This window comes from Chionomys nivalis, chromosome 13, assembly GCF_950005125.1.
Source record: "Chionomys nivalis chromosome 13, mChiNiv1.1, whole genome shotgun sequence".
Classification (NCBI taxonomy): Eukaryota; Metazoa; Chordata; class Mammalia; order Rodentia; family Cricetidae; genus Chionomys; species Chionomys nivalis.
Genome location: NC_080098.1, coordinates 29,894,060 through 29,916,996, shown reverse-complemented (window position 1 = coordinate 29,916,996; position 22,937 = coordinate 29,894,060).

Genomic DNA, 22,937 nt, shown 5'->3' with positions numbered 1-22,937 from the left:
AGCTGAACTGGCAAAGCATACATTATTCAGGCATCAAATGTCTTGGGGATGCGTAGACCAAAAACCCAATGCCATCAGTGAGAAAAGCTCACTGCTCAGTGGCAGGCAGGTACCCACCCTAATGCCACGTGTTCCGGAGCCTGGTCGGCATGTGTGAGGACTTCCACTGTGAGACATGTGATCCACACAGATAAACTGAAGCTGGTTCTAAGGTTTCCACGCTGCTTGTCACTGGTAGAGAAGAGAAGGCTTTCTGAGCATAAAGGTTATTAAGAACATTTAAAAAAGGAAAAAGAATATTCATCCCTTGTGTGTCTGGTGCATGCAGGGTGCAAACAAATAGCCTCGGTGGACCCTCGTAATAGTACCAAAGGTGATTGTAAATGATATTAAGCAGATTAAAAGTACATTAATAACCCATAAAATTACACAGGTAGAAGAGATGTAGTAGTTAGATCATACTATTTCTTTGTGTATATGTGCAGGTAGACCTGTGTGTACAGGTACACGTGCGTGTGTGTGTGTGTGTGTGTGTGTGTGTGTGTGTGTGTGTGTGTGTGTATACGTGCATGTCTGTGAAGGCCAGAGTTCCACACTGACTGTCATTCCTCGGGAGCTAGGCACCTTGTTTTTATAATGTTTAATTCCCTTTATTTATTATTTCTGGGTGGGTAATGCTGGGGTGCACTGTACTACCATGTACATGTGGTGGTCAGAGTACAGCTTTACCAGTCGGTTTCTCATCTTTATGTGGGTTCTGGGAACCACACCCCAGCCATCAGGCTTGAGCAGCAGCGTCTTTACTCACTGAGCCATGTCCTTGTCTCCACATAGTTTGTTGTTGTTTTATTAATGTCTGACTTGGTTAGGCTGACTTACTAGCAAGCCCCAGGTAAATAAATGTCATGTCTCCTTTAAGTTCTGGGTGACACAAGGTATTACACTCAGCCTTCCTGGTACTTCTCAGCTGAGAAACGAGATTCAGAATATGAATCGGGGAGTTTTGTGAGGTTGCATGAATCTCTGTAAACATCTGGGTACATCATCTGGTGTCTGCCACTCAGTGAAAACTGTAAGTGCCACAGTGACCATGAGTCCCTGCTGCAGACTGCCTCTACCATAGTATGTGGAATGAAGCTTGCTGTATTTAGAGATGTTGGTTCAGTGAAGGGTAGGAAAGTGGATAATTCAAGTCATAGAAGAACAATCTGCCTTAGCCTGGCTAGAGAAAGGTAATGGGAGGCAGTAGAGACATCTTAGGTTGTTTAATTCTTCTATACTAAAGACAGCTATGTGCATTCCACTGCATAAATTTTCATAAAAAAACAGAAAGCTGTGCCATTCTCCCCAAAAAGCCTTGCAAACAGTATGTAAGCTATATGCCAATGACCATTGGCTAATACTATTTTGAACTGAAATAACAATTCTGAGGCCTTTGCCCCAAAGACAAAAGGTTACATCTGTATAGCTCACTTATGGCAGAATGAACTGCTGTTTGTCCAACAGCATCTGCGTTTCCATTCTGTATCAGTCTCTACTAATCTTGCAGGCTGGGAAAATCTAAGTCTTCTCTAATTCATCATTTGAATTTTGTTATTATACCTTCACACTAAGCACAGCTTGGGGATTCAAAGGTCAAGAGAGGGTCTGTTCCTATCTTACTAAGAGCAGAAAGACTAACCTAAGGGGGCATCCACTGCTGATTACCTAGCGTTGGCTTCCCTCTAGTGGCCTCACAGTTTTATACAGATTTGCAGACAAAGTTTTTTTTTTCTTTTTCTTTTTTTTTAAAAAAGCGAGCTATCTTTTTTTTCATTATACATACCCAATCCAAACAAATAGCCTTGGTGGACCCTCGTAATAGTACCAAAGGTGATTGTAAATGATATTAAGCAAATTAAAAGTACATTAATAACCCATAAAATTACACATGTAGAAGAGATGTAGTAGTTAGATCATATTATTTCTTTGTGTATATGTGCAGGTAGACCTGTGTGTACAGGTACACCTCCCTCCCCTCCTCCCATTCCCTCCACTTACACTCCACCCCACCTCATCCCCACCCACTACTCAGAAAGGGTAAGGCACATTGCTTTGGGGAAGGTCCAAGGCCTTCCCTACTATACCTAGGCTGAGCAAGGTATTCATCCAAAGAGAAGAGGTTCCCTACTAGAAGTAAGGATAAATCCTGGTGCCAGTTCCAGTGGCCTCTCAGTCTGCCCCAGCCATGCAACTGTCAACCACATTTAGAGGGACCTGTGTCCATTGGACACTTCTCCATTGCTAGTGGGAATACAAACTTGTACAACCATTTTGAAAATCAGTATGTCGGGTTTCTCAGAAAATTGGAAATCAACCTACCTCAGGATCCAGCAAACAGAAAGATTTTAAGGAGGTAACAAAGTAGAAAAAAGCCGGGCGGTGGTGGCGCACGCCTTTAATCCCAGCACTTGGGAGGCAGAGGCAGGTGGATCTCTGTGAGTTCGAGACCAGCCTGGTCTACAAGAGCTAGTTCCAGGACAGGCTCCAAAACCACAGAGAAACCCTGTCTCGAAAAACCAAAAAAAGAAAAAAGTAGAAAAAAAAAGTAGAAAAAAAAACAACACCTCTGAGCTAAGTAAGTAACAAATAAAACAACTCTCAAAACAAGAAGAAATCTGGTATTGCAAATAATACTGTGCTTTATAGTATTTATTAGTAAACTGACATAAAATAAAATGATATGGGCGGGGTATTATTGCTTTTCTCTTTATTTTTCTTTTTAAAATATCTACTACAGGTGACTTGAGAGGGGGCTTAACAATAGTGCCTGCCACTCTTTCAGTGACCTGAATTGGTTTCTCAGCACCTGCATAAGACAGCTCACAACCACCAGTAAGTCAAACTCCAAGACATCTGAAACCCTCTTTCTACCTCTGCAAGCAGCTACACCCACCACACACCACACACACAAACTCACACACACAATTAAAAATGAAAATAAAGTGTCTGCTTAGGAAGACTAAAGGACTGGGTTTGTAGTATGTCAAGGATCCATTTTGACATAGATCATATTAATCAGGTCTAACTGTAAATTATGTACATGTAAATATATGCTTCATACATTCTGAGTCATTACCACTTGCTGTGCATGGTGCTAGCAGTGGCTATAACAAATTTAAGTTCTGTCTTCCACCTTGCCTCTGGCATTCCTTCACTCCTCTCTGGGTTCTGTGTGAGGTATACACTGCTATGGCTCTCATTTCCTGGCAGATGGAGTCATGTCTATGTACATTAAGTGTAGCAAATAACAGTGACTGAATTCCAGCAGAGAGCCTCTGCATGACCCTCTGAAGGAATGAAAGGGAGCATCCAGAAGCAAGGTAGACAAGATAGCTACTGAGCAGTAAAAAACAATGACTTCTTGAATTTTGCATGCAAATGGACGGAAATAGAAAACACTAACCTGAGTGAGGTAAGCCAGACCCAAAAAGAGGAACAGGGGATGTACTCACTCATATTTGGTTTCTAGCCATAAATAAAGGACATTGAGCCTATAGTTCGTGATCCTAGAGAAGCTAAATAAGAAGGTGAACCCAAAGAAAAACATATAGGCATCCTCCAGAATATTAACCTTCATCAGGCGATGAAAGAAGACAGAGACAGAGACCCACATTGGAGCTCCGGACTGAAATCTCAAGGTCCAAATCAGGAGCAGAAGGAGAGAGAGCACGAGCAAGGAACTCAGGACCGCGAGGGGTGCACCCACACACTGAGACAATGGGATGTTCTATAGGGAACTCACCAAGGCCAGCTGGCCTGGGTCTGAAAAAGCATGGGATAAAACTGGACTTGCTGAACATAGCAGGCAATGAGGACTACTGAGAACTCAAGAACAATGGCAATGGATTTTTGATCCTACTGCACATACTGGCTTTGTGGGAGCCTAGGCAGTTTGGATGCTCACCTTACTAGACCTGGATGGAGGTGGGTGGTCCTTGGACTTCCCACAGGGCAGGGAACCCTGATTGCTCTTAGGGTTAGAGATGGAGGCGAACTTGATTGGGGGAGGGGGAGGGAAATGGGAGGTGGTGGTGGCGGGGAGGAGGCAGAAATCTTTAATAAATAAATAATTAAAAAAAATAAAGTAAAACTTGCAAAAAGAAAATAAATAAATAATTTTAAAAAATCAAAGTAGAGAGGAATAGTGTTGCTTTTGATTCTATTTGCTAGATTGAGATGGTTAATTGTCATTGTCAACATGACTATATCAGGAATCAACCAAATTCCCAGCTACTGGGTGCCACGCACCGCGCCCCTGTGTCTGCGCTCTGTGCGCTGGCACCCAGTTCGCGAGCTTCAGGCAAGGGGGCTGGAGGTTAAAATACACAGACAAACACAGACAGAGAGACAGCGACACGGGTCATCCTTGAATTCCCCAGAATGCTCCCTTTATTGTGTTCAGGGGCAGATTATATAGAGATAGCCACGCCCCAGCCAAACCCACCAGAAACCACTCTCCTGCCATCAGGAACTGCTGGAGGTCTCGTGCTCAGAGCAGCTGTAGGCACTCAGATCAGGGGATTACAAGAAATTCAGGATCTGAGGTCTCGCTGCTCCCAACAGCTGGGTACTCTTGTGAGAGATTTTCAAATTATATTATTTGAAACAGGAACTCAGAGTACTCTGCCTAAATCTTGGCCACAACTTCTGGTGGCAGCCCACATAAAAGGACATGAAAGAAGGAAGACTTGAATTTTTGCCTCCCTGCCTTCATTATTGCTGGAAATTTCATCCTTCTGTTGCTGAGGTATTAGAACCAACTTTGGAGGGATTCCAAAGCAAATAGATAATCAGCAGCTCTGTAGGAATTTTCCAGGACTCCAACACCAGATTGGACATCAGCCCCATATACTGAACAACTACAGGATTCTTATCCTTTCTGTCATAAGACACACATTGTCAGACTACGAGGACCCAGCCTGTGACCAATCTAATCGGTTCTTTTCTCAAGAGATCTAACAGCAGAAGTCAGACACAAGGGGCCTCGGCCCTTGCCATAGAAAACTTGGCCCTTTGCCAGCCGCTTTCCCCACCTGTTGCTTTGCTTTTTCTGCTTTGCGATGGAGCCTTGCTCTAAAGCTGTCCTTTATGTCCTTACTCTTTCCATGTCTCCCTTGAAGGCCTCATGTACATTCTACCTGCAATTTTCACAAAAAGAGAGCCAAAAAGCTTGAAAACTGGTTTAAGTCTCTAGTCCCTGAGTCCTGAAAGAATTATCCATCTATTTCTTGCTAGCAGTTACAAATCAATCAAAGATTTTTTTTTTTTAGCTCTGTGGCAGTGGTTTCCAGTTATCTCCATACACCCACTTGTCTCTGTGCCCTTATAAAAAGAACCCACGACTTCTAGCAGAACACTTGGCTACCCTGGATAAGCACTACATTTTTGAGCTTTCTCTTATAGGCCAGGGTGGAATGAGAATGAGCTGGGGCAGGGAGGAAAAGTAGAAGCAGCAAAATCCCAGAAGTTTCCTTTAAAAAGAGCTTGTGCAAGCGGCTAATGAATACTGACAGTGGGAGAGACAGTCTTCCCCAGAGAAGAGTACACCAATTGGTTATCCAACCAACTAATCGGTCAGCCCTAATAACATACACGCAAGGAGCCGTATAGAGACTGAGCAGATTCTAGTTGGGAAGATAAACATATAGGAATGTAGCAATAAATGTAATGTAATGACAAAATGAGGACACAAATTTGAAAGAACAAGGAGGGCTCTGTAGGAGGATTTGCAGGAAAGAAAGAGAAGGGAGGATTGATGTAATTATATCATAATCTCAAAAAATAAATCGCACATGAGCTTCTATCCACCATTTGCTCTATTTTACCTTTTCCCTTGTTGGCAAGACTGTAGATGTGACAGCTGGATCAACAGCAATCATTTTGAGGCTGTGAGGTAGTTAGGACAATCAAGGACGAACACAGTGGGGAAAGTAGGGAAAAGGTGGCCAGGCCACTCCAACCCTTGACTCTCTGCTTCCCACTCTTTATTGTCGGGTTCTCTATTCTTTTCAGCCAAATTGCAATAAACAGATATAATTTTGAGCTGTACACAAAGCGCTCTCACATAAACAGGAGATCCAGTGAAGAACATGACTGATGGGGAGCCCTTGCTAATTTCTCTATCAACAAGGAAGTGGTACAGCAGACCCAACCACTTGTATGTAAGGAATGTGACCGTGGGAGAAACACGGTGCTGTTCTACCCTCAATCATCACATCACTTCCGTTCTGGGACCATTATATATGCAAGAGGGAAAGCAAGCCAGCTACAGTGTTTCCACATCTGGATGCAGATGAGATGCGATGCAGTGAAGAATATCAGGGAAGGACTGACCTTGTAGTGAGAACTCGGGGCTTTGGAGAAATGGCCTGATTAGGAACAGGGCATGAACACAGGGAGCCAGAGCACATCATCAATCACGAAGGTGAGGAGGCAACCATTTTACTCATTACAAATCAGAGTGATTCAAAGCCAACATGAGCATGATGGCATTGGACAACTATAAGACAACTTGAACTTCAGAAAGGGTAGCTCAAAAAATGAGAACCATCAAATATGTCCATGACTTTAAATGGATGTTCATTATAAAGTAACAGGTAGCCTTTAGAAGGTGATGGGTGTGGTTTGTTATCTTTCTATGACTACAGCAAAACACCCGAGAAAATAAAATTGTAAAGAGATAAAGGTTATTTATGCCTGGGGTTTGGGTACAGGGTCTGTTATCTGTACTGATTTTAGGCCTGTAGCAAGGTGTCACTCTGTTCACTTCATAGTAACCAGGAAGGAGGTGCAGAGTCTGGGCTCTCAATTGTACTTTCAAGGGCCTACCCTCTGACGATGTACCATTAAGTCCCACCTCCTAAAGATTTCACCACTTCCCAATGCCTCCTTCACCCAGCAAACATGCCTTTGTAGGACATTAAAGATCCCAGGAAAAAAACAATAGGAAATTAATTGAGCATGTTGCAAACTATTTAATCCATAGAAGAGATGAACAATTTACTCTTATCAGAGGCACCCAGTACTGTACTGGAAGACACCATCGCATTAAATCATTCCATTAGTGAATCAAATGAATTATTAAGTTAGAATAACACTATTTTATATGCCCCAGTAAATTAATTGATCCAGGAGGAGTAACTGAAAGGCAATAGTTGTGACACCACAAAATGAGACACCCTGATCTTACATAGGTTTTGGAGAAGGAAAGTGTATCTCACAGCCCTGTTAATCCAAACTGCCCAGGTTCTAGGTCCTTCTGCCATCCTCAGAAACAAAGCTTATGGGAAACCATGTCAAACTTTACCATGAGTTCCCTGTTACCAAGATCCAGACTATGAGAGACTCTACAGTTCAACCAGGCCTGGCTCTGCAAGAATTAGGAATAACCGAGTGTAAAGATGCAATGCCTGTAGTTCCAGACTCAGGAAGGTGAAGGAGGTGGATTTTCCCACATCTGAGGCTAGAGTGACCTACAAAATGAAACCTTGTCTCAAAGGGGAAAACACGAATTTGTAAAGAAAAGAAAGGAAGGAATGGAGGAGAGACTATAGATTAGAAGACAGTTAAAGATGCAACCACTATCAACCCTGGAGGCTGGAGGAAGAATTGGTCCTGCCGCCATAAGAATGGGAACCATCCCTGACCCACTTCAGTTATGACACTCAGGAAAGCAGGCCTGCCCCTCACCAGGGCAGCACAACAGAATCAACACTGTTAGCACAGATGGGGGTGAGCCAGCCCCAAAATTTCGGCCATGGAAGAGCTGTCCTCATTTCCCAAATAGTGTACCAGTTCCCTACTGCTGGCCAGACCTAGATCCAGGCTTATGACTCGGCCTGCCCCAACATCCGTCCCATCTATCATCTATTATCTGCTGGAGCACATGACTCAAAGCAGTAGAATCTGCACAACACAGGAAGTTCAGGAAGAGTCCTAGTGGGGGCCCAGCATTGATCATGTAGTGAAGACCAGGAATAAATGTGATCAAGATACATGATGTAAAATACAAACATAATAATAATAATAATTCCCAAACTTAGAAATAATAGTAAAGGGGATAGCAATGTGGGTCAGTAGAACAGTATTTTACAGACATGCAAAAGACCCTGAGTTAAAAACTTTAGCTAGCCGGGTGGTGGTGGTGCACGCCTTTAATCCCAGCACTCGGGAGGTAGAGGCAGGCGGGTCTCTGGGAGTTCGAGGCCAGCCTGGTCTACAAGAGCTAGTTCCAGGACAGGAACCAAAAAGCTACGGAGAAACCCTGTCTCGAAAATCAAAAAAAAATAAAAAGTAAAAATAAAAACTTTAGCTAACAACTGCCTTGAGAGGGAGAGGGAGTCCTCCCCAAGGACAACCCCCTGATTGGTTGTACAATACCAAGTGGTCAGCTCTGACATTGTATACATATCAGCAGCACTAAGTGGACTCAGTATATATATATATATTCCCAGAAAAATAAGATGCCATCCCAAAGAGAATAAAAGGGATGTGGACATGGGAGTGGCTGGAGTGGGAGAAGGGAAAGAGGGGAAAAAAGACATAATCATGCTTTAAATAAAAATTTTAAAAACAGTAAAAAGAAGACGAAGCAAAACAGCTGTGTCTCAAAAGTTACATGTAGATGCTATAACTACTTTTCTGTAAGTCAGAGCAGCCCCTCACAGAAGGAAAGAATCACACTGCGAGCATGAGGCCAAATTCCTGTTTCTGAGATAAGGCTGAGTACAAAGCATAACTTAGTTCACACATCCATGTCTGCAGGATATGCAGGATTTTCTTGGCTTACATTGTCTTTAACGCGATTTTCAGATTTATCACAGTCATGATAACCTAGATGGAGAGTTCTCAGATTCGGTGTATACCCAGTGTACATTGGGGGGGGGGGGCGCGGGGACGGACGCGTGTAACCTCTCTGTACCACAGCCTTTTTGCTTCACCATTTCTTTCCAGGGTTGTTCTGTTGCAGGCAACCCACACTTTTGACGGGCACCCATTCTCCTCCAGAGCTGAGGGCCACAGTGCTAGGTCTTCCCTTTGGGCTTGTCGCGCTTTTGCCTTGGAACTGTCACATTCTAGAACCTTGACTGCGGCACTGCGCGTTCATTTCTGTGGACCAATGAGTAATGACGTGATTCTCTGACTTCCTGGGGCCTTGTAGCTGAACTTTGCGTTTTTCCTGCAATAATGGACAAGATCCCTCAGCCTCAACTGTGACCCCATTAATTTCCACCTTTACCTCTCTTGTTGCCCAGTGCACTAGCTGAGTACACAAACTCTGATCAGTGATTGGTCAGGAGTTGGGCTTCTATCGGTGGTTGGTCCCACACTGAAACCATAAACACGAACAGAAGCACAAAAGATCAGTCTCCTCCAGGTATACACATGTAAAAAGGTAAAATAAAATAAATACCACTGATAATATATTCCTTAAATACTAACGTTCTCAACTTCTCTTTCTAAAAAAAAAAAAAGTAAAATAACTAACAACTAATAAATAGCAAATTTTCCAGTGTTCTTAATGGCAGCATGAAGGCCACTCCTGCATTTAGCAGTTTCACTAGAATAAGACTTTAAACATATTTATAAAAGTTTTAAGGCCGGGCGGTGGTGGCGCATGCCTTTAATCCCAGCACTCGGGAGGCAGAGGCAGGAGGATCTCTGGGAGTTCGGGGCCAGCCTGGTCTACAAGAGCTAGTTCCAGGACAGGTTCCAAAGCTACAGAGAAACCCTGTCTCGAAAAACCAAAAAAAAAAAAAAAAAAGTTGTATCCAAGCCAGTCTTCCATAAATCTTCAAAGATCTTTCCCTTGCTTCTACCTTAGTAATTAATTGGCTGTTGTTTACAAATAGTAAGACTTCATAGCCAGAGAGAGCACTTAGTGCCAAAAGATACTCATCGTGATTCAGTGCCTTCTTAAAGAGTTTCTTATAAGGGCTTAGAGTAATAATGAATTCCTATCTCTCCAAAGCAAATATTGTCTTCATTGGATCAAGAGAAACACTTTGGCCTATGCAAAAATGATTATGAAAAAAAAAATAGTTTGGCAAAGGACATTAAGCCTATAGTTTGCAAGCCTGGAGAAGCCAAATAACAAGGTGAACCCAAAGAAAAACATATGTAGATCCTCCTGGAAATTGGAAGCAAACAAAGTCCAGGGCAAAAGTTGGGAGCATGGGGGTGGGGTAGGGGTGGGGATGAGGATGAGGGGAGGGAAGAGTGGGAGAGACAAGGAAGAAAGGAAAGACTGGAGAGAGTTTGGGAGAGTGGGAGGGTGGAGATGGAGGAAGGGTGGCTATAGGAGCAGGGAAGAAGATATCTACATTAACGGAGCCGTTTTAGGGTTGCAAGAGCCATTTTAGGGTTGGCTCTAAAGAGAATCCCAGGTGTCCACGGGGATGTCCCTAGCTAGGTCCTTGGGAAGCAAGCAGAGGGTGCCTGAACTGTCCTTGCCCCACTATCACACTGATGATTATCTCGAATATCACCATAGAATCTTCATCCGGCTACGGTTGGAGGTAGAGACAGAGACCATCATCAGAGCAATGGACTGAGCCCCCAAGGTCCAGTTGAAGAGCAGAAGGAAGGAGAAGATGAGCAAAAAAGTCAGGACCGCGAGGGGTTGATCCACCCACTGAGACAGTGTGCCCATTCTAATGGGAGCTCACCAAATCCAGCTAGACCGGGACTGAACGAGCATGCAATCAAACTGGACTCTCTGAATGTGGCTGACAAGGGGGGTACTGATAAAGTCCCTGATAAAGGCACCGGGACTTGCTTCTACTGCATGTACTGGCTTTTTGGGACCCTAGTCTATTTGGATGCAAAGCTTCCTAGGCCTGGATGTAGAGGGGGAGGGCCTTGGACTTCCCACGGGGACTAATTGAGTCCTGGACTTGAACTGCTCTTCCATGTCTAGAGCCTTCTAATTGAAGTTACTAAAAGCTGTGCTTTGCCTAGAGGATCAGAGGATGGGATTTTCACCTGTTGGCCATTGACTGCAGGGTATTTAAGCCTCCATGGTGCTATTAAAGAAGGGCTTTTTGTACCAGCGATTGGAGGTCCGTGTGTCGGTCTGTCTCTGCGTGTGTATTCTCAACCTCCAGCCCCTTGCCTGAAGCTCATGAACTGGGTTCTAGATCATAGAACGCAGTGCGAGCAGCAGATGTACGGGGGCGGGGGGGCCTTGGACTTCCCACAGGGCAAGATTCCCTGCCCTCTCTTAAGGTGAGTGGGGGAGTGGGAGGGGAATGGGAGGAGGGGAGGAAGTGTAAATTTTTGAATGGAAAAAAAATAAATATATTAAAAAAAAATAGTTTGGTGTCCTTGCCTACCACCACACCATTAATCAGAAATCATCTTCTGTTCAAGTTTACTTTCTTGTTGTGACAAAATGCTCTGACCAAAGCAACTATGATAAGAATGGGTTCACTTCATCTTCCTCTTCCAAGTCACAGTCCAACTGAGGGTAAACAGAGCAGAAACCAAGGCAGACCGTGGAGAAGAAACCATGGAGGAAAGCTGCAGTGGCTCACTCAGATGTCTTAAATAGCCAAGACCCATCCGCTTAGTGATGGTGCCGCCCACAGTGGGCAGAGCCTCTCATATCAGTCCCAGCAAGACAATTCCTCATAGACAAGGCCACAGGACACTTTGACTTGAATAATCCCTCAGATGGTACTCCTTCGGATGACTCTAGACTGACAAATTGAAGGCCCATCTAACTAGGACATCTTCCATAAGAACTAGATTTTTAAGAAAACTTTTTAACCTGGCACTCTATTCTCTGGTGTAAGATTAGTCACCGTCAGGTAACGCTAACTTAATACACAGAAAACAATTCCTTAGGTAGAGTGTCACAATGCAAAGAAGTAGAAAATTCAGTGGAGTGATAACTAAATACTCAGAAGACATTCCCAGCTATGAAAGTATTGGCTAAATGACAATTCACTGTACTCACTCCTCAATTAGTAGATACCTGGATCGAGTATGACTCCAAGAATGTGCTATACCTGTGCAACTTACTTTTCCTGGTCCAGATAAATTTAGATCAGCTATAAGGAGCTTGTTTCTCTAAACTCATTCAGGTAAACTCTGTGTGTTTAAATGTTTATGGTGAACTGTGGTCCTCTTCTGTATGTTCCAGGAAATTTTAGACCTGTTAATCTGAATTCTGTCTCTGTGTTCCCTTCAGAGGGTTTACTTTCATCTCTATGGTAAAGGTAGGATGGATATAAGGCTCACCTTTATCAGGAAGTCATTTCCTGACTAAAAGAGGAACTGAAAATGGATATGGGTTTGAGAAGCTCTATGACATACATGTTTCTATGACATTAGACTCTTCTCTTATTCTCTGTCTCTCTCTGTCTCTCTCTGTCTCTCTCTGTCTCTCTCTCTCTCTCTCACACACACACACAATCTTCATGCACATCCATTTACACCAAGAGTCCTCAGGAACATCGCTGTTTAATCACCCCAAACTCAATGCCATGTGGGTTAATCATAATTATAAAACACCTAAGAGTTATGACTGTCTTTACATACTGGCTGGCCAGATGTATAATGGAACCATTCAATAACATTATTGCTAGCATTATAGAAGACAGCGTCAGCCTTCACCATGACAGATGACCACTCTTGCTTTAATGGTACAGCTCCATCTGTGCTGGAAAATGGTCTACTTCAGAACTGTCGTTAGTTTTCAGTAAATTAGAAACTTGATATTGATATTCTGGAGAAAAATGTTTCCTTTTATAATGATATAATGCATTTAATGTAATAATGTAGACAAGGTTGTATATGTTACTTCCTCCTGATGAAAAGTGTTTTGTATAGATATTCAACCATTTGACAATGACAAAGAAACCTTCACAGAAATGATTTGTTAATTGATTTCTTCATTATAATGTCATCATGGTTTTTAGTTATGCAGTTAGATCATATGGCTTACTATATACTAGACTATAAGTGTGTGTGTGTGTATGTACATATAAAATAACTTTTACACTTAAGGTCAGGTACGAGGATACAAGAAAATTAAAACAAGCATAAAAGAAAATAAATCCACATGAGAGAGATGGCTCAGTCTGTAGAGAGTGTTCCTCATAAATGTGAGCACCTGCGTTTAATTCCCCAGAACTCACTTTTAAAAAGCTGGGCATTGTGGCACATGGTTATATAATTCCAACAATGGAAGAGAGGGAGACGGGCAGATCTCTGGGCTCTCTGGGTAGCCCAGCTAGTCTAATGGATGAGCTCTAGCACACTGGGACTGTTTCAAAATAACAAGGTGGATATTGTCTGACCAATGACACTTAAAGGTGTCCTTTAGCCTTCACTTGCATGTACGTGTGTATCCAGACATGCGCACACACACACACACACACACACAAATAAACATGTGTTTGCTTCTTTGTTTGCTTCCTTGTTTTGTTTTCAGAGACAGGGTCTTTCTAGGTAGTTCACATTAGTTTTGAACCCCAGATCCTCCTGCCTCCGTCTCTCAGGGCTACATCACCCATATCACATATGTGCCACCATACCTAGCTTCAGAGATAACACATAAGTACATGAAAAGATGTTGAATATCAGAAGCCTGTGTCCTCGTTTACTTTCTATTGCTGTATTAAATACCAGGACCAAAAACAATTTGGGGAGGAAAACATTTATCAACTTTCAGATTGTAGTCCATCGTCAAGAAGAGCCAAGACATAAACTCACGGTAGAAGCCCACAAGAGAAATCACCACCGAATGTTGCTTTGCTTGAAGACTAGTTCTCGAGCTCACTTTCAGCCTCCTTTCTTACATAGTCCGGAACTACCTGCCTAGGCGTGGTGCCGCCCACAGTGGACTGCGCCCTCCTACACCAATTGCCAATTGAGAAAACACACCCACAGGCCAATCTGAGGGAATCAATTCCTCTATTGTCTCTCCCTCTTCCCAGGAATTGCCGACAAAGACTAGTCATCACAGCCAGGAGATACAGTTTAGAGTCACTAGGGAAATTTGTGTCACGAATGGAATTCTCATAAATTTCTGACAGAAGTGTATAGCAGTATAAATATTTTTTTCAAAGTCTTTTACTTTCTTTTGAAAATTAAACATATTCATTCTAATGGTAATTCTCCTCATAGGTATTTCTCCTAAAGACACCCCCATTGCTCTATACAAGCCTCACAAGCTGATATTCAATATAGCTTTATTTACAACTAACACAGAAGACTAGCTAAGTGTCTATGAATAAATTAATAAACTCATTAAGATATTGTCTGCTGGTGGAAAGCTACACAGTGACGAGAAGACGTGGGCTACAGGTACCTGCTAAAGGGGTAAATTGATCTTTGATAATGAGTAATAAAAACCACCAGCAGCAAGAGACAGCACACATGAACACTCCGCGTGTTATTCTACATTACAAGACTGCAGAAAATGCAAAAAAAAAAAAAATCTATTAAAGCAGGAGGCAAATTTTTCTGCAAAAAAAAAAGAGATGGGGGTACATAGGGAACATTTTAGTCCAATAAGTTTGTTTCTTATTGTAGTTTAAATCTCATTTTGTGTGCTTATTTCAGCGCTCAATTTGTTAGTTATCAATTTGAGTGATTTTTTTATCACACATCAGTGATGCCTTGATGAAGCTATAACAGCAATAAAAAAGTATTTGTCTTAAATTGGACTTCAAAATATGCAGGAAGATTTTTTAGATTTTTAAAATAGACAGATTTACTCTAAAATACTGAGTCCAGAAGCTGGGATGTTGCTCACTTGCTGGAGGACTTGCTTGGCATGCATAAAGTTCAGCATTGAACCTTCAGATTGAAATATACCCATTGTGGTGGCATGTGCATGCAATCCCTGCACTGGGGAAGTTGAAGCAGGAGACTCAGAAATGCAGTCACCCTCAGCTATACAGCAGGCTTGAGGATAAGCCTGAGCTACATTAGACCCTGACTCAAAAATAAAATAATAAAATAAAACAAAGGTTTTTGTTTTGATTTTCTTGTTGTTTTTCTGTATTGGGTATTGAACACAAACACTCTGCCACTAATCTACCTCCCCAGCTTAGATAATAACTTTTTACGGTAATAAATTATTACAACGTGTTTTAGTTCACATACATGTGGAAAAATACATTGTGTTGAAAGAAATAAAAAGTCAAACTACATAACGAGAGAGTAAACACAGACAAGGGTGGGAAGTGATGGTTTAAGGGAGAATTATTCACACAGCTGCTCCTTATTCACTATCTTTAATTTTTTTCCTTCAGAGCCCCGCCCTGTTTTAAGGAGCCACTGAAAGCGCGGTGCCTGTTACACATTTCGCGGGAGTCTGGTGCCATCGTGTGGCGGTTTCAAAGAATGCACATGCCCGGTGCTGCTTAGTCGGTCAGAGAAGACAGGCTGAGGGTTTCAGTGAGTGCACTAAATCTAAAGATTGCAAGGCACCGGCCAGTCAGGTAGAAAAATGAGTGCTTCTCAAGTGTTACTATACATAAGAATTGCTCATGGAGTTGTGTTTAAAGACAGAGAGAAGTTGGAGCTGGGACTTAGGTTGTACTTAACATCAACCTGAGACTGCTGGATGCAGATCACAGAACATCTGAATTATAAGAACTTAGAAGGCAGTAAAGAGAAACAGAAATGAATTGGAAAAGGTGGGCTTTAATATTTGGAACTAAATCTAAACCATAATTTAATGTTATATAACAATAGAAAACTAGCTATGTCACCTGTAAAAAGCACTTAAACACCCTTGTGGCTTGAGCTTACCAGACAGATACTGCCAAGCTTCATTAAGCCCCAGTTAGGTCAGGGTTTGACTTTCTCAATACACCAAGCACAATGACATTCATGCAAGACACTTATTTAAAATTGCCGTGTTCACGTTTTCCGAATCCCAAGTCAAATAACTAGGGAATAAAGCAAGTAAAAGGTCCCAGTAGCTTCTATAATGTCACGCACCGCGTCCCCGTGTCTGCACTCTGTGCGCTGGCACCCAGTTGGCGAGCTTTGGGCAAGGGGGCTGGAGGTTAAAATATACAGACACACACAGAAAGAGAGACAGTGACACGGGTCATCCTTGAATTGCCCAAGAATGCCCCCTTTATTGTGTTCAGGAGCAGATTATATAGAAATAGCCATGCCCCAGCCAAACCCACCAGAAACCACTCTCCTGCCATCAGGAACTCCTGAAGGTCTCGTGCTCAGAGCAGCTGTAGGAACCCAGATCAGGGGATTACAAGAAATTCAGGATCTGGGGTCTCACTGCTCTTAACACTATAATACTAAAATGGAGAAAGATGAGGGGGTGTCCATTGGGACAGTGCACACAAACACGAAGACCTGAGTTTGAACTCCAGAACTGTCTTAACACCAAGTGCCCTGGATCCAAGCCCCAGTGTGTGGCACTGCAGGAACCAACTTCCCCAGGCTCTGGTACTGCCCACTTCCAGCTCTTGGCCAGGCATAATGGCATCTATCCCCAGCATCCCCTGAAACAAAAGTGTCTACCTTGTGATATAAGCCAGTGCCTGAAATTGGTGTTGGTGCCTATGGGACACTATACCAGTCCCATGATCTCCACAGTGGTCACCTTGTGGCCCTCAACAGTATGGAAGTCTTTGTGCTGGAGAGATGGCTCAGAGGTTAAGATCACTGCCTCCTCTACCAGAGGTCCTGAGATCAATTCTCAGCAACCACATGTTGGCTCACAGTCATCTATAATTAGATCTGGTGCCCCCTTCTGATATGCAGGCATACATGGAAGCAGAATTTGTATACATAATAAATAAACAAATCTTAAGAAAAATAGAAGAGGGGGCTGGAGAGATGGCTCAATGGTTAAGAGCACTGCTTGCTCTTCCAAAGGTCCTGAGTTCAATTCCCAGCAACCACATGGTGGCTCACAACCATCTGTAATAAGATCTGGTGCCCTCTTCTGGCTTGCAGAAAGAATACTGAGAATACTGTATACACAATTAATAAATAAATCTTAAAAAAAAAGAAAAGAAAAGAAAAATAGAAGAGTATGAAAGTCTCCAGAGGAAGAGAACTGGGGAGTCTTCCCCATCAGCACTGTTCGTGAGGTGCCCTTACTGAGGAGACAAGAGGGGTTTTGAGCATATAAGTAGTTGTTGGGCTAGTGATGGATGTTTGTGCTCCTTCTTAAACTGACCAAGAGATCAAGGTGACCCTAGTCCTTGAGCGTATAGACCAGGAACTGAAAACATATCCGGACAAGGCATCCCCACCAGGTTTTCCAGTTGAGATCATCAATGATCTGGTACATCAGTTTCTAAGAGGCCTGGATTTGCTTTCTATGAATTACTTTGCCCACCAAGACCTAAAGCCAGAGAACATTCTGGTAACTGATGACAAGCAGTGAGACAATCAAGTCCCCTCTCTTAGACCTAGCCATAATCTATGTCTACCAGAGGGTCCACAGCATGGTACCAAGCTCCTGAAATTTCTCTGTGCAGCTCCTGTGGACATGTGCAGTGTTGGCCATCTCTTTGCAAAAAGACTAAGGTGATGTCATCCTGTCCTCACTTAATTTTGTGCCTAGTCCTTTCTCAGCTTTCCACATTGATGCCAATTCTGAGACTGTCCATGACCTAGATCACAGTTCAAACCTAGTATGTAGTGTCTGGAAAATACCAAAGGAAAGCAGATGTCACTAGACAACTCTAAATCTCTGACTCATGTAACCAATGCATACATCTCGTACACTAATGTAATTATGGTTTTATTTTAAAAAAAAAATGCTGTATCCCTGAGGTTGGGCGCCAAGAGAGTGTCCTGAGGTGAGATTCTGCTTTTGGCCCGGCCAGTAATAAAGGAATCAACACTTGGATTAATTGTCTTAATTGGCTTAATCAGATTGGTTGTCAGTAACTAACTAGCATGGATTATTTCATTTTGAGGCCCCAGCAAGATCCTCACCAACCTTGGTATTCTGCCTAGCTCCTGGTATCCCTGGTTGGGGAGGAACCTCCTGACAAATGTTCCAGGACTCTATTCTTCTCAGAGTCCAGAGAGATCTGGAAAGATGGTCATTTTCCCAAACAAGAAAGAAAGAGTTGTTCTAATATTCCTAAGAAAAGTAAGGCTGTACACCGAATTCAGTTCTGATTCTAGTTAAAGAGGGACAGACCTAAGAAAGTCTTCTTGAGATTAACAAGAAGAGGGCGGGAAGAAAAAAGAATTCTGACTGAAAATACTCTCCCAGTGTTCCACACTAAGTTGGGACACCAATAGTTGAGAATATGGTATCTTGATTCTGCTGCTCATGAGTGGTAAAGGCCCAGCAAGATCACATGAATCAAATTGTAGACTGAAAATTGAACTCAGTATCAAGAGACTGTTATAAGCTAACATCCTTACCCCATACCAATCAACTTGGAATCTGCCTTTCCTGCCTGTATAAATCAGGGACCTTAGATTATCAGTCACGCCAGGATTGCTAGACAGTAAATAAATGGACTCAAATCATCCATCCAGCTGATCCAAATCTGTGTACTGTGCTCATTCCCCTCACAGCAGACCACCAGGTCTAGTCCTGCACCTGAAGGACACTTTCTTCTCCATTCCCCTAGTGCTAGTGAATCAGCCTATAGTTGACTTTTAATGGACTAACCTAAAATCCAGTGAGGCTAGCCAGCCAACCTGGACATGACTACCCCAAGGGTTCACAAAGTTCCTATACACTCTTTGGGGAAGCATCACAAAAAGACTTCCCAGGACTTGTCATGTCATACTCTAATTGAGCTCCGCTCCAGCAGGCAGATGATCTTCTATTGGCAGCAGCCAACGCCACCACCTGTTTGCGAGACACAAATGATTTGCTCCAGCTGCTCCAGACATTGGGATGGTGTGGCTCCGGGAATAAGGCTCAGCTTCGACAGAGGGCTTCTATCTGGGATATAAGCTTGTCCGATGTAAGAAAACTTTCAGTGCTGCCAGGAGGAAGCCATCCCCCGGATCCCTGCTCCGCAAACCAAACAACAGGCATTTATTGCTAGGGATATTGCTGGGGATATTTTCAGGATATTGCAGCAGGATATTACAGGCCCTGGTTTCCTGGGTTTGCCGATATAGCCCAGCCCTTTTATTCTGCCACAGTGCAAGCCTAGGCTTTGAAGTGGACTGAAACCAGCTTTCTGAAAATTCAAGCAGACTCTAACCCAAGCCCCAGTTTTAGCTACCAGATGTCACTAAAGCATTCCACCTTTCATCCTTGAGCCTGGGGCATCGCAAAGGACATTTTGACTCAGACCCTGGAAACCTGGAAGAGGCCTGTAACATGTCTGTCCAGATGTCTGGACCTGAAGGGCTCCTTTCTGTTGGCTTTGCTGTCTGTATTCCATAGCCATAGCTGTTATACTGGTGAATAAAGCTGACACGCTCACCGTGAGCCAGAACCTGATTTTAACAGCTCCTTGTGCTGTGGAAATCCTGGGAGGGGCAAATGGCTGGTAAATGTCAAATGCCTGTATCACTCGGTATCAGAGTCTGTTGCCTGGTCAGTTCTGTCTCACTTTTGCTCTTGTACAGTGTCTCAACCCTGTGACACAGATGCCTGGTGAGAACCCTGAAGTCCCTCTTCATGATTGTGAGGGCTCATTGGACATTTCTCACGCCAGTCATCCAACCTCCAGGACAGTCTTCTGCCTGGGGCAGAAGCTAATCTGTTTACTGATGGAAATCATGTTGTAATTATAAATCTACTGGTCTGCCCTTTCACCTGGGTACCCTGTCCCTTTAAGAGATAAACTCTACCCACCCCCATCTTCCTCTTACTGCCCAGGCAAGCTGTTCTCATGCCTCCTTTTCCTCTCTCCTCTCTCTCTCTCTCTCTCTCTCTCTCTCTCTCTCTCTCTCTCTCTCTCTCTCTCTCCCTCTCCCTCTCTCTCTCTCTCTCACCCCACCTGTCCCTCTCTCTCCTTTCTTCTGAAGAAGCAGTCTCTGCCTTTCCCTTCCCCCTTCCTCTTTCCTCTCTTTCTCAGTCTCTCTCCCTCCCTCTCTCTTCCCCCCCCATAACCCCTTACCCTTAAACCCTTTCCAATACCCACTGAATAAACTCTATACTCAAGCTCTGTCTGAATGGCTTATCTGTCTGTCTCCCACCCACCGTGGTCCCCCACATCAACAGGGGAGCCTGATAGGGTCATGCTTCCATGACTATATAGTATTGGTTCGAGACTTGACTAGGTTCTCTTTGTGTTTCCTACCGCCCACCAGCAGGTGGGCTGAGGCACAGGGGGATCCTGGACCTGGACCACTTTCCAGCTTCCTGTTTCCCGCTCCATCGCTGCACACACACCGACTAAATGATAAGGTCACCATCTCTAAGTCAGCTTTCGCTGACATTCATCTCTGGCAGTTCCCCACAGCTGAGGACTGGGATCTCATCTCGTTTCTCATCTCGTTCTGTAGTCCCGTGGGCCACTTGGAGTGGTCCTGGTCCTCATGAGTGGTCCTGATGAGCCTTAGGATGGCTTGACCAATCTGCTTTATCCTCTCATTATTTTAGGGATGCCTAAAATATATTTGCTATTGGATCTCATCTCTTGTCCCTTCCTCAGCATGGGAAATGCCCTTAAATAACAACCTAATTTGGTCACCTAATGGCAGACCGACCCCAATACAGTAGCTTTCTAATTTCTATCAGCGAACAGGCAGATGAAAAAGTTTCTATCCTGCCACGCTAAACTCTGTCCTGCCGGCATCTCACTCCTGTTCACTTTTCCCTCTGCCACAGCTACGACTACAGGTCCTACAGGAACTGGCCATTGCTGTGGGTCCTGGAGAAACTGGCAAAACTGGTCGGATTCACAAGGCGGTTGTTCCAGTCCCAGCCCTCTCTGCTCGTGGGCTCTGCCACCAGGCTGGCAGCACTGAGTAATTTTCCTGTCTACTTCATATATAAAAAAATGTGCAAATAGTGTGGCCACATGAAGGAGATTCTATTTTAAATGTATGTTCTATATGTTCTGCATGTCTCTCTTGCTATTTGTTTAAAATCTGTTTAAAATCCACCTCCCCCCCACTCTAAAATCAGGTGCACCATGTGACCACCCCAATCTTGACTAAGACCAAGTCAGCTAACCAAGACACCATCTTTACTGAGGTATGCCTTGCATACTGAGGTATGCCTTGCCTTGTCTTACTGTTTACTTACATCTTTGTCTCTAAATTCCTCTTACTGACTCTGTTACATGTGTGTTTTGTGCAATGGCATGCTTTTGGTAGGGCCCACTAGGGCATCCACTCCACCCAACTCCTGTTTAATATATATTGTTAGGAATTTTTCTAATGCGAGCTCTCTGTCGATGCAAAAATCCCAATCAAGCCAAATGACAATGAGCCAAATTAAAGAAAATCCAGGTTTAATGGGATATCTGCACTCTCGGGAGGCCCCAAGGGAAACCAGAAAGCTGCAAACATGACCACTGTGCGGAGGTGGAAGCTGGGGAGAGGGGGGCATGGAGACTTTCCTGGGAGCAGTTTAAATAGATTCGGGGAGAGGTCAAGGTTTGGCGGGAACAAGGACGGGGCCTCCAAAGATGGAGGCCCGAGACCGGGGCTTACATATAAGTGTGTGTGTGCATGCTTGTGACTTTTGATATAACTTTATGTGTGAACATAAGTTAGCTTTAACTCTGTGTATATATATATGTATAAAACTTAAATTTAACTGTGTATATTTGTACATTTCTTCACTATTCTCGGTTTAATGTTAAGCTTCTACTGCAAACAATTTTTTCTTCTTTGTCTTTCACAACTATAAATCTCACCTGTTAGTTAAAAATCAGTACAGTCAAGCTTGGACCCAACTCTCCAGGCAGATCCAACACTGTAGTCATAACTTATCTCTACCCAATAAACAGTCCTCAAGTGCTCAGAGATCTGGGGGGAATATGGTATTTAAATGTTTAATTATTATTATTATTTTTTTTTTTTGGTTTTTTTAGAGACAGGGTTTCTCTGTGGTTTTGGAGCTTGTCCTGGAACTAGCTCTTGTAGACCAGGCTGGTCTCGAACTCACAGAGATCGGCCTGCCTCTGCCTCCCAAGTGCTGGGATTAAAGGCGTGCGCCACCACCGCCCGGCTATGTTTAATTACTAAAAGACTTTTCATAGCAGAGACAGGTTGGCTCCTAGCAGCAGCACCCCTTTTCCTCCAAAGAAGACAGAAGGCAAGTGGGCGGAGACCAACGCCCATCCACAATTAGCTTCATCAAGTGAAAGTGCTAACCATTGGGCAGAACTGCCTTTCATCTAAACTCCTGAAGGTCTCATGACAGTGGACAGAATTGACTGAAATGGATGCCCTAGCTGTCTTCCTACAGATTCTTAACACACAGGATCTTCTGAAGGCTGGCCGGCCCTGTGCTAACAACAGAAGACAAATACAGCCCTGAAAGTCTCTGTCCTCAACGACCATGGAGGACCCTAAGGAGTCGCTCTAGGGAGCCAATCAAGTAAGTTCTCTGTCGTTTTCTAAATCAATAACTCGAGAAAAATTTTACCCTTCTCAAAGATCTCTGATGCAGTTTGACAGCTGAGAGGTTCTGTCAGTTTAAAAAGGGCAACCTCACAGATTTCAGCATAACCTCTTATCGTGTCTAATAAAAATATATTTAAGATATACAAATGCAAGTTATTATGTATGTACCTATAAGTTATAAAGATCTGAGGGCAAACGAAACTTATCAAGTTTCTCTCTTCCATGTTGCCGTTCATAGTCTTAATATTATTAATAAAATGCTGATGAGCTATTAATCCAACCCTGACAGAGTACTATCACTACCACTGCTGCAAGATAAAGATTTTCAACTCTCTTTGATCATTTCCTAAAGACACTTTTCAATGTACAAAAACATCTGTCACTCCTGA